At 41.8% G+C, this 14,627-nt stretch overlaps 1 protein-coding gene and 1 long non-coding RNA gene across 8 annotated transcripts in view; one reads left to right on the top strand and one right to left on the bottom strand.

Annotated features, from left to right (window-relative positions):
* The window catches only part of Gpr63 (G protein-coupled receptor 63), a 43,185-nt gene extending 33,856 nt beyond the window's left edge, over nucleotides 1-9,329 (bottom strand). The window contains exon 1 of one of the 4 annotated variants that reach the window (NM_001379627.1): nucleotides 9,278-9,329. The gene's annotated coding sequence lies outside the window, so the exon portion shown is untranslated. Of the gene's footprint in view, nucleotides 1-1,698; nucleotides 1,965-2,719; nucleotides 8,391-8,758; nucleotides 8,944-9,277 lie in introns of those variants that run through there. The other 3 variants (NM_001379626.1, XM_006538383.4, NM_030733.4) reach the window with 3 other exon arrangements.
* C230012O17Rik lies at nucleotides 7,908-14,096 on the top strand. 4 transcript variants are annotated; one of them, XR_390448.3, is made up of 3 exons: nucleotides 7,908-7,959; nucleotides 8,433-10,640; nucleotides 10,756-14,096. It is a non-coding gene; the product is annotated as an RIKEN cDNA C230012O17 gene (long non-coding RNA). The 4 variants fall into 4 exon arrangements; XR_881168.2 differs by having other exon boundaries at nucleotides 8,433-12,472; nucleotides 12,939-14,096; XR_881167.2 differs by having other exon boundaries at nucleotides 8,433-12,472; nucleotides 12,763-14,096.
* The last annotated feature ends 531 nt before the right edge of the window (nucleotides 14,097-14,627 follow it).

Raw genomic sequence — 14,627 nt, 5'->3', positions numbered from 1 at the left:
CTAACAGGATGAGTGTTTAATTCCCACGCAGAAACAACAGGCTGAAATATGTAACAGACATGTGCACACACACAGACACACAAGTATCCACACAAGGAACTATCTTTGTGGAGAGACTATCTTTAAAAGATCTTAGAAGAACTATTTCCCTGACGAAGGGGGCAAACAAACTTGAGTGCTCAATTCTCCACGGCAATAGTAAAATGTAGAGGATAACGGAATCATATTTTGTGATATGCTATAAGTAATTATCTATCAAAAAGTAATTCGATACCCAGAGGATCTCTCTTCAAGAAGGAAGGTAATTAAAATCATGATTATAAACAAACTCTCCCCACACACTTGCTCAGCAAAGGACAAGTAAGGATATTTGTCAGACAAAGAAAATTCCCCAGACGGAAGACCTGCTACACAAGGCAGGTGAGAAAGTACAGTCATCATACACAATTACATATGCGTGCTGAATAAAACACCCCAAAGATCATTTTAGAAGAAAAAAAAAAAACTTACTAAAAGGCATTAGCAAGAAATAAACTGGAGGTAGGGTTATATGCCTTGCTCTTAAGTATTAATCATTTTAATAAGGAATGTTAGGCCTCATTAAAAATACAGCATCAGTGCATTAAAACAATAGGAAATGTTCTCACATGTCTTCACTCTGGAAGCTCAAGTCCAAGGTGAAAGTAACATCAGGATCATTTCCTTCCTAACTTGTTCAACTTCCATGTGGCCTTTCCTCTCAGCATGCAGAGAGGAAGGGAAATCTCTGTGTCTGCTGTTACCAGGTCAGGGCTACCAATACAGTTCATTTAGCCTGAATTAACCCATTATAGACACAATCTCCAGATACTGGGACTTAGGCCTTCCATATATATATATGTGTGTGTGTGTGTGTGTGTGTGTATGTATGTATATGTATATATATATATATATATATATATATATATATATATATATATATATTCCATATATACACTTGGAAGGATACAATTCAATTCTACAATAGAGGGCAAAGATACTAATAACCACAGATGCATAATATTTATAATAAAATTATTTAAATAAAAATATTTATAATAAAATTATCTGGGTCATCACTAAAAGGATACAAAGCATCCAGCCTTAAGCTCATTTAGTAAACAGAATACTACAAATAAAAGGGAGAATCAATCTATCCAAAAGCAGGTTAAGACAGGAAAGAAGATGCAGAAAAAGCAGAGGAAAAAAATACATGACTATAGATCATAATTAAATCTGAATTTAACAATCTTCACTCCAAATACAAAGGACTAAATTCTCCAGTGAAAAGCAGATTTGGCTATACCATATTAACTAGAGACACATCCAAAACTATAATGGCACACATCAAGTTTCAACTGCAGAAAGAAGAATAGTGCATAAAAGCAAACATGATCTATATGGAACAATGTAGTTTCATTACTATCAAAGGAAAAGATTTTTAAGTTAAATAACAGTATCAGAGATAAAGTCATCATATATGCCAAATGGTTTAACTTACCACAAATAAATTTTTAAAATTTAAACTTACATCTAGTAATAGTCTTCAAAAAGCAAAACAATAATTATCCACATGAAAATTATAAATCCATAATTAAAATCTCAGCTGTTGAATTTTTAAGCAGACAAAAACATTACTAAAGAGTTAAACAATGTGATTGGGAACCATGGAATACATACTGTTTCCAACTGACACGTGAAACCTTTATTAAAACAGAATTCCTGCTATAGCCCACAACACTAACAAGCATCAAAGACCGGGTATGATACAGAACAATTTGTCTCAGCATATCAAACAGAATTCAAGGAAAATAGCAATACATAACCAGAACCTCCCGTCTTAAGAACTAGAATCAAAATATAATACATAGGCTGAGAAGATGGCTCAACAGTTAAGAGCACTGGTTGATCACCCAGAGGACCCAGGTTCGATTCCCCGTACCCACATGGCAGCTCACAACCATCTGTAACTCTAGTCCAAAAGAGCTGATGGCCTCTTCTGGCTTCCACAGGCACTGCACACACGTGGTACACAGACACATGCAAGCAAAACACCCACACACATGACTAACTGGTTAAGAAAATAAAAAGAAATCAGAGAAAATACTTAGAGATGAACAATTTTTAAAAATTATTCTGACAAAGAGCTAAAATGGTGAAATGAGGGGAATCTCTATATAGTCCTCGAATAAGCAAGAGTGAGGCATGCAAGCTAAATGATCAGAATAGGGTGAAAGAAACCTGAAACCCATCAAAGAGAATATACACATAAGTTAGAAATACGCACATAAAAGAAATGGAAAACAGAAAGTACAGAGAAAGTATATACTACAATATTTAAAAGGGAAAGGGGTGAAGGAGAAGGACAGAGTAGCCACAATGAGAGGGAAATGACCAGACGTACTACAGCAGCCAGAAAGTCATTTTATGATATGATGGAACACTTTTAAAACACAGCAATAGTGACAAAAGTCTCTTCATAAAAGTATAATTAAATTGTGAAATTCATAGAAAACACACACACAAATAAACTTTAGCCCAAATGACTCTGATAAATTCCAAAATCTTAAAAGTGAGACCTAATATGTAGTTAAATTGGCAGAAAGTCCCTAAGTAGACAAAAATAAGAAATCAGCTATTTTAGGACAAGGCAGGAGCACTTTCCCATAAGGGCTCAGCCTCCTCATGAAAAGAAATCTACCTGTTCATCAGGTGCGTGTCTACTCCATCCATGCCAACATACAGAGACATCGTTCCCAACATCCATTCATTGCAGGTTTGTCACCAGCGAGTGGGTCACTCAGAGACCAGTGGATCTTAGTGATCTCAAGAGCTAGCATGGAATCAGTGGGAAAGGCCACTGATGCAGTCATACCTTTATGACTTTACTGGGGGTACTGAAAACTCTGTGGATGAGACCTAGTTGGGAGAAGTAGGGCGCTGGGACACTGTCCTTGGAGACTATAGCTTTCTGACTTTCACAAGGTGAATTGCACCTCTTCCTCCATAGGCTCATTACACCATGAGAACCTTCACTTTAGTCCCAGAGACATAGAGGCAGCTGACCTTAGACTACAACTCCTGAGACGATGAGCAAAAGAAAGCTTTCTAGCATGAGGCCATTTTTAGGAGGCCTTTGTCCCAGCAACAAAATACAGACTAATACAATATGGGGGTTTTTGCAATATTTAAGAAAGAGAGAAATGATATTCAGCTAAGCAAAACACTTGATTCCAAGTATAAAGTCAGAGTAAGACACCAGTTTGGAAGAAAACAGTGAACTAAGCTTAATCTAGACAAAAAAATAAGCTTCCATTCTGGGGGGGGGGGGGGGGGCTGGTCCCAAAAATGAGAGAGACAGAGACAGACAGAGACAGACAGACAGACAGACAGACAGACAGACAGAGGCAGTGCTCTGCACGGCTGAGGCTAAATTCTACAAATAAAGAATGGGCATGGAAACCGCAGCCATGATGCACTTGAGAGTCATGTTCGATGGTTAAAGATAACTTCAGTTCTGAGCACGAGGAGCCTCACACACATGTTCTTTTCCTGTCGATGCCCATTCTGCATCTCTTGTTCTGTTACTGAAATAACCACATTTTAAAGATACTCGGCATGACACATATCTGGTTTCAAAGATAATGTCTGGCTAATAAATCATTTTATACTATGGGCAGAGGAAAAAAAGACCAATACACGTATATGGATAAAATATGGACCCACATGTGCAGATGGAACTCAAAGTGAAGTTCTGTGCATTTAAACCTTACAAATTTATTATCAAGGTTAAGGGTATGAGAGCTGGTATCACAGGTAAGAAAAACATCTTTAAGTTTTAAACATGACTACATAATAAGCAATATGCATTAAATACCAGAGCATTTATGTATGCCTCAAAGTGTGTGGGCCAGAGGACAAGCATGAATAAAGGAGACTGAAATTGCAGAGAGAATAATACTCTCCCCACACCCTGTCATCTGCTGTATTTCCTTAAATGCAAATAGCATTTACAGCTGTGACTGAACACTAATGGACAGCCTGGGATTAAGGCTAAATCTTTGTGAACATCTGGGATTGTTTCATTTAGAGAAAATGAGAACAGTCTTGAAATTCTGACTTGGGGCTTCTCTATGAAGAAAAGCAGGACCTATAGAGGAAAAAGAAGGAGATGCTAATGGGTGACTAGACTTTTCCATTAGGAACAGTAAAGGACCTTCAGGTCAATGCCCTTATTTCTCTCACAAAACTCTGCAGTTGTGATGTTACTCAGTGTAAACAGCCTCAGATGAGTATAAAAATTGGGTTATAAAAAGATTCTCCCTGACCTACAGTAGCAGAGGAAGAGGAAAGAGAGGAGGAAGAGGAGGACGGAAAGCAGGAGGAGGAAGAATAAGGAAAAGGAGGAGGTAGAAGCTGGAGCAGCAGCAACAGTGACAGCACCCTGCCCTTTATTATCACATACATGCACTAAATCATAGTATAGAAAACAGTATTCAACACATCAATGTTGCATGTCATTTAATGACCTGGAAAGTGGCCACAGAGCAGTCTACATACATATGAAATATACAATAAAATGCTAACAGTAATCACCTCCTTTCTTTCTGCTTATCTGGATAGATTTCCTATACTAAACACATGTCATTTCTATGATGAGAAAAACTATTGCCATATGAGAATGAAGACTAGGGAACCAAAGCCTTAAACGCAAATAAATATGAAATAAAGAAACAGAGGGAAGACATCATCAACGGCATTTCAGCTTTAAGTGGGGGCAAAGTTACCCAACTCATAGAAAATGGGCAATCCTTGAATTGAAAATTGGTAATAAATATACCATGGAAGAAGTAGACAATGCAAAGAAAATAAGCAAGTACTGAGAGACAATGAACTGAGAAAAACTGGGAATGGACTCTTGCTAGTGTTTGACACTGAAACTTCAGATGGTCTGGGTTTGTGTGGGTTTAACCAAAATGGAGCAACTAGGACCCACCCCTTGCCACCTGGATGAAAAGCCAGCGAGTAGCAACAGTGTTAAGATAGTACTGAATAGGAAATGGACTGAAACACTTCCCTCTGGAAGGCAGGGGATCGATCACATGTCCTTTCCTGTCTCATTCCCCTTTGTACCCAGTATCCTTCTCCTTCGTAGACCAGCAGAGAACAATGAACTTGCAGCAGACACCTTCAGCCTAGAACCAAAAATCCAGCAAACAAGTTATTTGATTCTTAGGTAATTTCCAGTCAAAACGCTAATTCTCATCCAAACTTGGGCCTTTTAAAATCCCTACTATCGTTCTTTCTCTAAAAAAGTCTTCTAGGCTTTTTTTTTTTTCTTTAAGAAAGTAGGACAAGACAAGGTGTCTCCCTTTGGTAGGTAAGCACTACAATGCAGAATGATGTCCGTCTTTTCTGCACCAACCTCCTCAAGGATTCCTCCCAGTTCTTCCTACAGACTGAGCTCATCTGGTCAAATGAAGAAAGTTAACCAAGAAGCTTTGGCCAAAACTTTGCAAAAGGTATGTAAAATACATGAGTAAATTATGAGGGTTCCACCTAGAAATTACCTAAGAATCAGTCAGCATGTAGGTCAGGATCCGACTGGGTAATTTCTTAATCTTAGCTGGGCCTAGACGGGCATAATTTCTTTTGCATTATTTATGAAATGAATGCTGAAAACAATAATGTCACTATTAATTTCAATATGTGATCAATAGTGGACCCTCTTAACTGCAAATACACACATTTTTCTCCAAAACCTTTGAGCTGAGTTAAACTCCCACCTAGATGCTCCTTCCACTTACAGCGATCAGGAATGAACTTTGCAGGACACTAGAATTTCGTGCATTAAGTAACAAAACCTTCTGTCATACAAACAGAAATGCACACAAATTATACTTGCCAGTTTTGTCCATATCTACTGGTGTAGGGGCAAAAGGCATTGTATCCTATGTGCCAAGCTCAAAGACAGAAACAGCTTGTCGTCAACTTGAGAATCCATTTTTAACAAGCAGGGCCTGCTGCCTCAAGCCAGCTAAACACCAAAGCATGCTGGGCTGCCCACACTGCAAATTATGTGGAATGTTCTCCGTGTTTTGTGGTTGCGAGAGTACTGATTTTGTTCATCATCCAGTTCAAACTAAAAGACCATGTCTGACCTTACAGAAACTTCCCAAGTAATTCAAACTGACTGACAAAAATCCCATCAGCTTCAAAAAGAAAAAAAGACTATTGCCTAGTTCAACATTTCCAACGTGATTTTTCTTTTTAAGTTAAGAGACATAATGTAAATTTGAAGAAACTCCCTAATGTATTTCAAGAGAACAGTAAGAACTCACCCTAACCCTGGCTATCAAAAGCAGAGGGCGGGATGTTATGAGGAAGACCACTTGCAACAATGTAAAGAGCATTTATAGCAAAAGCAAATTGCGAACGCATTTCCCCAATAGCTAGCAAATTAAAGCAAAAATAAAAAACCACTCTAAGAGTTGCTAATTCCATCTGTAATGTTCATGTAGACACTGAAATCCCTCAGCATCAGCTGTGGAAAGCGACTGCTCCAAAGGAAGAGCATGGTACCCTTAATAGCCCTGGCAGCACTGTATTCTGAGTACTGTTTACTGAACCATCAGTGGGCCACTCTCAAATCAGACAGCAAAAGAGTTTTCACAGAGGGGAACATAGAACTTCCTCTAGGTTTGCTACTGAGGTCAACTTTCTAAGTTGTAAACTGGAGAATCACCCGAGGCCATTTTTGATGTGCTGAAAAATCTAAGTTTTACCTAGAGAATCACCTTCTAATGGTGAAATTGTTTTGATCCTGAGAAAAATGCCTGATTCAATCAACCCCAGTGGTGGGGTTGCTTTGATAGATATATGTGTGTTTAAGATCTTTGGTAATGGCATGCTAGTCCAAGCTTTATAAGAGTTGAAGTGTTTGTCAGGAAGCAGTATTCTTTAACTAAAATGTTCAAAGATAACCAACCCTAGCAAGAACAGTTTTTAGCTTCTAACCATATAGATCTGCTGTTCTTAGTGAGCATGCGCCATTGTGTCCCTGAATGATTTCCCTGTGACAGGTGACAGAGATACATGACAGACACAGGGCTTGTATGACATCATTATATCTACATAAATCCATATCCATGCACGTGAGTACAGAGAAAAGGTCTCAAAAAGAATCCTCATACAATATACGTCCCAAGTCAAGTATAGCGATATAATCTCAAAGAAGTCACACTGCCCAGGACTCAGTCACAGCCACCTTTAGAGCATCAAACCCTTACCAACCTGCCCAAAGTACAACCAACATAAGGGACAACTGCACCCAGAGTTAGGGGTTTAAGTATGAGACTTCTGAGCAAATACTTCTCCAAGAATGTTGACAAAAAATTACACACACACACACACACACATCAGAACTGATGATTAAAACAACTCTGTAAGCATTTTCTGGTAGTACATACACACATACACAGACACACACACATATAAATGTGCATGTACACATATATACATATATGTGTATATATACATACATATATGTAACAAAGTGACAAAATTATATTCCAAGACAAAAATCAATGTCCCATTTTTTTTTACAGTATTCGTGGCTATTTCTGTTATTGCAAAACTTCCATGGTACAGATAAGGCATTTCCTTAGCTATCCTTACTATTTTAGTAGCAAGTATCTTTCTTCCACATATATGAAACATATGCATAACTTACTCTGAAAAGTTCAGGATTTAAGGGCGAGAGTTTGATTATAATTGTTCCAAGTGAACTAGATGATACAATCAATTGTGTCACTAAAATGTGGGCTATGTGATACTGTGTAATACCGCACAGAACTCTTTATCAGCACTTTTGACTTCCAGCTGACATCAGATGACCACACTAACAGGAGAACGCAGAATGCAGGAACTGAAGCCCGAAAGGTAAGCATGTGGGGCTTCCTTCCCATGTGGGACCCGTGGAGAAAGACCGTCCGCAGGAGATGAACTTTCTATTAGCCTTTATCAAATAAATGATTGCTTACCTCCTTCCTGGGTAAAAGTGTCTGAAGTAAAGTCATATTATACAATAAACCAAGTATTGTTTACCATTTCTAGAAATATTACTTATAAAATCCTTAAGAAGTTAGAGCATTCTTAATCTAAGACATGATGAAAAGCAAACTTGTCGATAAACAAAGAAAATCCTTTTTTAAAAGGATGCCACTAAACCTCACCCTGCCTCACTGGGGTGGCGAAGGCGGGGGTGGGGGTGCATTCTAACGCAAAAGCCTGTATTTCCTAAGTATTTCAGACAATCCAAATATTTCATCAAAGATCACTTCTGAAAACTGGATCAGCCCTGGGGGTTAATTTCTCATAAAGCTACGTTGCTAAGTTTTTTTTTAAATACCCAGGCGAACATGCTGAGTCTCAGCCTAGAGTGGAGAGCCCAGGGCGGGAAAGTTCCCGAGGGTCACAGCCCTCCGCGAGGTCTGCTCGGCGGAGCCCCGGCTGGAGCACCGGGGATCAAGGAGGCCCGAAGCAGCGCAGGACATCGCGTGGCCCCGGGAAGCCGCGGCCGCGCCGGGAGCCTCTCCGGGTTGCCGGCTGCCGAGTCAGCCGCTTCCTGCCGCGGGGTCCGGAGAGAGCCGCGCTCCGCGCCACCAGCCAGCCCGTCCGACCGACCGCCCGCCCGCCCGCCCGCCCAGGATGCGCTCGCCTGCCAGGGAAGCGCTCACACCTCGCACAAAAGGCGCCGCGGCGGGACGGCGGGGAGTAGGCGACCGCTGCCTCCCGGAACTTTGCGGACATCGCACCGCAGCTCCACAGCTCCGAGCCCCCGGCGCAGGAGGAGGCCGAGGCGGCGGCGGAGAGTCGGGGCATCGCCCGGCAGTGCCTCCGCCTTGCCGGCTGCCGGCGGCTCCCGCCCCCGGTTAACCAGCGCTCGCTCTTAAAGGCGCCCGCTGCTGGTTAGGCCGCGAGGTAAGGAAGAGAGGAGTGGGGTGGAGGCAAGGAAAGGGGGAGGGGGCAGCTCAGACAGGCTCCCGGGAGTCTTCTGCAGTCTAAACTCAGACTCCTCTCGCTCCAGGTCCCCAGGTCACCCCACCCCCTAAAACGGGAGTTAAGTGCTCAGACCCTACACCAAAGATGTGTAGCCACTGCTGGCTAGCTCAGGAAACCTCACATTTGCTTGAACTGCCCACACCTCTGTTAAGATCTTTATCTTAACACCCCCCATCCCTGCCTGGGCCACACTTACCATAGAGCTAAAATCGGCGCCCAATGGGACCATGCTTCCCTCCGCTGATTGGGCAGCCTCCCGGGTGTTTCTTCATTTCCAACACTGTGAGGAGGGGCTCATCTGGAGCACTTCACATTGAAGACCAGCTTGGACCCTTACCTGGACCGCTGAAGGAGTCGTGAACTATAGTGGCAGACATGCCTTGCTTTGACCCATGCTCACCTGCCCGGTGGCTTCCACCTGGATTGCTAGAACCACTGGCATTCATGATCACCAAACTGGACTCAGGAAGAACCTGAAGGAAAGATACCACCATCAAATCTCAGTTATGGTGCTTTTGAAATGTTGCTTCCAAGTGATAAATGACACTTACTGTTTTCCTAACCATCGTCCACATTTATGGCAGAGTGGAGGGCCCAGGAGGCTCGGAGCACTAGCAGTTTTCCTGACTCCACAGCAGACCAGCATCCAAAGCTGCTGTTGTATCTGTTGGTTTCAATCCTTGCTTCGCAGTCCTGTGGGACCACTCTAACGGAAATGGAAAGGAAGATGTTAGGCAATTAGGGGGTATGATCCAGCCTGGGCTTCAAACATCAGTCCCAGCAAAGGACTCTGAAGGTATGAGTGACATTTTCTAATTCAAAGGAGCTTGCACCTTTTAGCCCTGGCTTCAACCAACTTGGTTCTTACCCTTAGGCCACTGTGGAGTACACGGCTGCTTGCAAGAGGTAGAAGCAATTTGTGTTACCAGATGGAGAGAAACTAAGCTCCAGGCTTTGGAGAAAAGAAAGCGGGAGGGAGGGCAAGGAAGGGGAGGAGAAGGGAGGAGAGAAGAGGGGAGGAGGAAAAGAAACAAGGAAGGCTCCGTCCTAGTGAAGAGAATCCATCATAAAGCAGTTGGGATGGCTGGATCTAATAACCAGGACTTAATCCAAAGGGACTTAAGAAAATCTGTAGTGAAGGCTGTGTAATTTATCGGCTCCTATTTATAAAGACTAGTAATGACGTAGTCACCCCCTACCCCCAAAAAAAAAAAAAATCTTTAAATTTCCTTTTTAAATTTTTTTCTGCTGGACTTAAAGACTCAGTTTCTCTCCACATTTGCCTGTGTTTCCCTTGTACGGATTCTGTTTTCTCTAAGCAGGAGCTAGAACTGTAACTTCGAATGCACTTCCATCCTCCTCAACATGTGATGTCTTCAGCAAGTGAGCAGGCCAAGGGGCATTGGACCAATGGAACCCTGTGCTTGACATTTTATTTAACTTTCCCCTTAACCTATGGCACCTTTGCCAGCAAATACACCAACCTGTACTCATTGTTGGGCCTTCTATTTTTAGGTCATCGATTCTCCTGCATAACAGTCTATAGGAATTCTTTCCAAGTGCGTAGTCATTAACTGGGGAAAATGGGGTTCACAAATAGTCACAATTTCAGTGTCCCAAGGACACAGGGCCTAACTTCTTTTTTATAACTTAATAACTATTCTGTCTTTTCAGAGCTAGAATGGAGAAGTTGATGTTTCCTACCCAAAGTACCAGCTTTCCCACTGGGAAGATAGCTCAGTGGGTAAAGCTGATTGCCACCCAAGTCCAATGACCTGAGTTTGAGTCCCCAGGATGATGGACAAACTAACTCCCCCAAATGGCTCTTTGACCACCACACAGCAGCCTCAACATGAATGAACCCCCCCACACACACACATACACACACACAGAGAATGTAATAAAATTAAAATATGTTAACTTCCGCTTGTTTCTTCCCACATAGGAAACTTTCTAATTGTCACAGATCTAAACCATTTCATATTTTTCTTTTCACTTGTAAGTGTTATAGGATTCCTGACATATCATATCTATAACTCTAGAAGAGACTTTAGAACAACCTAAAACTTCCCTTTCATTTAAGGAATAAAGAAATGAAATTTCAACATCTGACTTGCTGGGGCCACACAGCTGTTCTCAGCTTCAGTTGTGTGCCTGCTTCTAAATGTACAGGAGCAGTGATGGAGAATATGGCCACAGTCCCCATGAAAGTAGATTGAGCTGCGGAGAGATGACCCTCCAGTGGGGGGGCGGGGGGATCACAAAGCATCATGTGTCATATAATTTGGTGTAAAAACAAATGATGAGGGGAGATGGCTCTATCAGTAAAGCACCTGCCATGCATACATGAATTCCAATTCTTAGCCAGGCATGGCAGAACCAACCCAGAACTCAGCAATGGAGAGCAGAAATAGGAGGACCTCTGGAGCTTGTCAGTGAGACAGTCTAAAGGAATAGGTGAGCTCCAGGTTCCATAGGATAACCTATCTAAAAAATATGGTGGGGAATGATTAAGAGTCCTGATGTGACCTGGTCTCCTCATGCACACATGTGCACACACTCAGACATGTTCACACACATATGATAAGAATAGGCCTCAAAGTAAGTGCTAGAGATGGGAGTCATCTTGAAAGTGCTTTTGGTTTGGGGTTGTTTGTTTGTTTGTTTGTTTGTTTGTTTGTTTTGCTTGTGTGTTTGTTTGTTTTTAAAGAAAGTAAAGACATACAACGGCAAGAAACACTGAAGTATATACATAAATGGGAAAGCCTTGGTGGGGAAAAGGTATTGCCTTTTGTTGGAATAGAAAAGAGCCCTGGATTTTCATGGCTTAGAAAAAAGTCTCTAATAGCCCCAATATCATTTTGCTATATATAAATCTGTATCATTTTCTCTGTTTGTGTTAGAGGCAAAGTACAGATCAGGAGTCTCACCTCCTATATGCACTAAGCAAGTGCTCTACCACACGGCTAAATGCCTAGACTCTATCATTATTGTTTTAATTAGACAAAGTAAAAACCTGTGTACTCCTTTAAAACATTTATTCATTTTTAGATATCACTTGTCAGTACTTTCCATCATGTATGTTTGGAGTGATGTAATTGCTGTCTTACTTTCAGTCATGTTCAAAGTAAGTTCAAAAAGCCTTGTTTCCGAACCCAAATAGACTAGATACTAAACTACTTTTCTGGCAAGATATTAAGCAAATAGTGTCTTTCTAAAAATCAGTTTCTCGCTAGGTAAGTCGGCACATTGCTTTTGTGTGGGGGCTAATGGAGGAGGATCGTGAGTTCTAGGACAGCTGGAGCAACATGCCAAGTCCCTGTCTCAAAGGAAGGAAAAGAAACCAGTTTCTACGTGTACCCAAGGTTTACAGCATAGCGAGATACACATGGTAAGGCCTACAAATGGTTCTTCAAATTTGTAGATAAATTGAAATTTCTCAGCTCTGACTACACATTAGAATCACCATATAGCTTGCTAAAAGTAGCACCTGGGACCCACCCTCAGGGAAGCCAGACAGAAATGAAACGGAAGGTCCTCGGTGATTCTGATCGCCATGACTGGGAGCCCCGGGATGTCCACACAGCAGAGTTCGTGTAGACCTGGGTGGGAAGCATGATGGTATGTGTGCTCTTTCTTCCATACGCACAATGATCCTGACTGATCTTTCTGGATTCGCAGTGGTGCTATAGAGCATGGCAGGCAGGTGATAGACTTCTAACTGCTTTCTGCTCTGCCTTGCCCCTGAAACATTCCCAACTGTGGTGGAGACTGCATGTGGTTTATCTCAGTCGGCAGCACAGCCTGATTCCTAAGTCATACTCTCTCCTGTGCCTTTCTGCACGCGCAATGTATAGGCAGTCATCAGCACACGGCAGTCTCTGGACAAGTGAGAAGGGAAGAAAACACCACCGAAGAGTTCCTCAAGAAGAGGTCTAGAAGCAAGAAGCAAGTGGTTTTGGATCCCTGGATAATTAAAAAAAAAAAATCACTCATTAAATTTTAGCTATTTGGATTCTGACATTAGCATGGTGTGTGTGTGTGTGTGTGTGTGTGTGTGTGTATGTGTACTCATATTGCCCCTTCTAAATATAATAGTGATGTGCTTGTTGGAAATTGTATTAATATTAATTCCTCTTAAATGTGCATAACGGTATTAGTTACTTTTCTGCTGCTGTGCTAAAACACTTTAACCAGAAACAACTTAAGCAATTTTTGGTGGTGAGGAGGGGGCTATGGTTTCAGAGCGAGAGTCCATGTTGCAGCAGAAAGCTGAAAGTCCACAGTCCACTTCAGAACAAGAGCAGAGAGGGCAAACTGGAAGTGGGCTAGCGCTGTAAACTCTCAAATTCCACCCCTAGTGATGAACTTCCTCCAGGAAGGCTGCACCTCCTAAAATCCTATAACCCTCCCAAACAGTACTACTAACTGGAGACACATATTCAAATATATGAGCCTATGAGGGACTGTGGACTTGCCCCAGCCAGCTAGGCTCAGTCTCCACTGATCAAAGGGAAGGGCAAATATCTGAGTGAGGTACCCAGAGGACTCAAGATTTTTGTGCTCAAGACTAGCACAAAGCAGCCACTTCTTACTTTCATTATTACAGCAAGCAAAATATGAGGTGATGCTCATAGTGTAAGCAACTACAAGTATAGTTTGCAATACACCTAGTGTTACATCTTATCATCTCGGCCTTGTGAAGTCTTGCCCACAGAGATGATGAGGACGTGCCAGGAAATTCCCTTTATGCCCTTGCTTTCAAGTGAGCTTGTTTATCATAGTTTATGCATTTCTTTCTAAAAGGCCACCGTGTGAGAAGAACATCCTGCCCTTGGCCCATACATGGTTCACAGTAAGTTCACACTGTTCTGCCAATCACATTGTGCCTAATGGCTGCTGCTTTGAGAACTGTATAAAGGCTCACCAGACAGGCTATGAGTGGTTGTTCTTTCTCCATGTGCAGGGCAACCCAACATGTTGGAACAATAAATTCCTCTTGCTTTTTGCATTGATTCCCGGCTCTGTATCATTCACTCAGGGAGTCCCCAGTAAGCTAAGGCTCACCAGAGTTTTACAGAACCAGCCTGTGTCCATCTTAGGCTTGAAAACCGTTTTACAAAAAGACAAACTAGATTCATTCCTCTTTATGATTAGATGTCTGGTTTTCGGATTGGGCTACTATCTGTAACCTTAATTACAAATGTTTCCATACTGCCTGTTCCAGGAAACAGCAACAATGTCCTTGTTTCAGGAACTTGTTAGACCATTTTGCAACCATGACCATCTTACAACCCTACCTTTGTTTCAAAGGGTTATTAGGGCTACCTTGTAATGACTACCTTGTTATGTCCTGTTTCTGTAACACCACCCATTTGTGTGCCAAATTCTCTATTTGGAAACTCCCCACCCCTGAGCTATAAAAGCCTTTATCTTCCCCATGCCTGATTCTGACCTTTTGAACCCCACCTTAGTGGGAGATGGTCATGTAAATAAATAAAAAAGCTTGCTTTAATTAATTGCTTTCTTTAATTTGGCTATGATGA

This window comes from Mus musculus, chromosome 4 (genome assembly GCF_000001635.26).
Source record: "Mus musculus strain C57BL/6J chromosome 4, GRCm38.p6 C57BL/6J".
Taxonomy (NCBI): Eukaryota; Metazoa; Chordata; class Mammalia; order Rodentia; family Muridae; genus Mus; species Mus musculus.
Note: the sequence above shows the minus strand (reverse complement) of the source record. Positions and strands in the feature narration are given on the sequence as shown.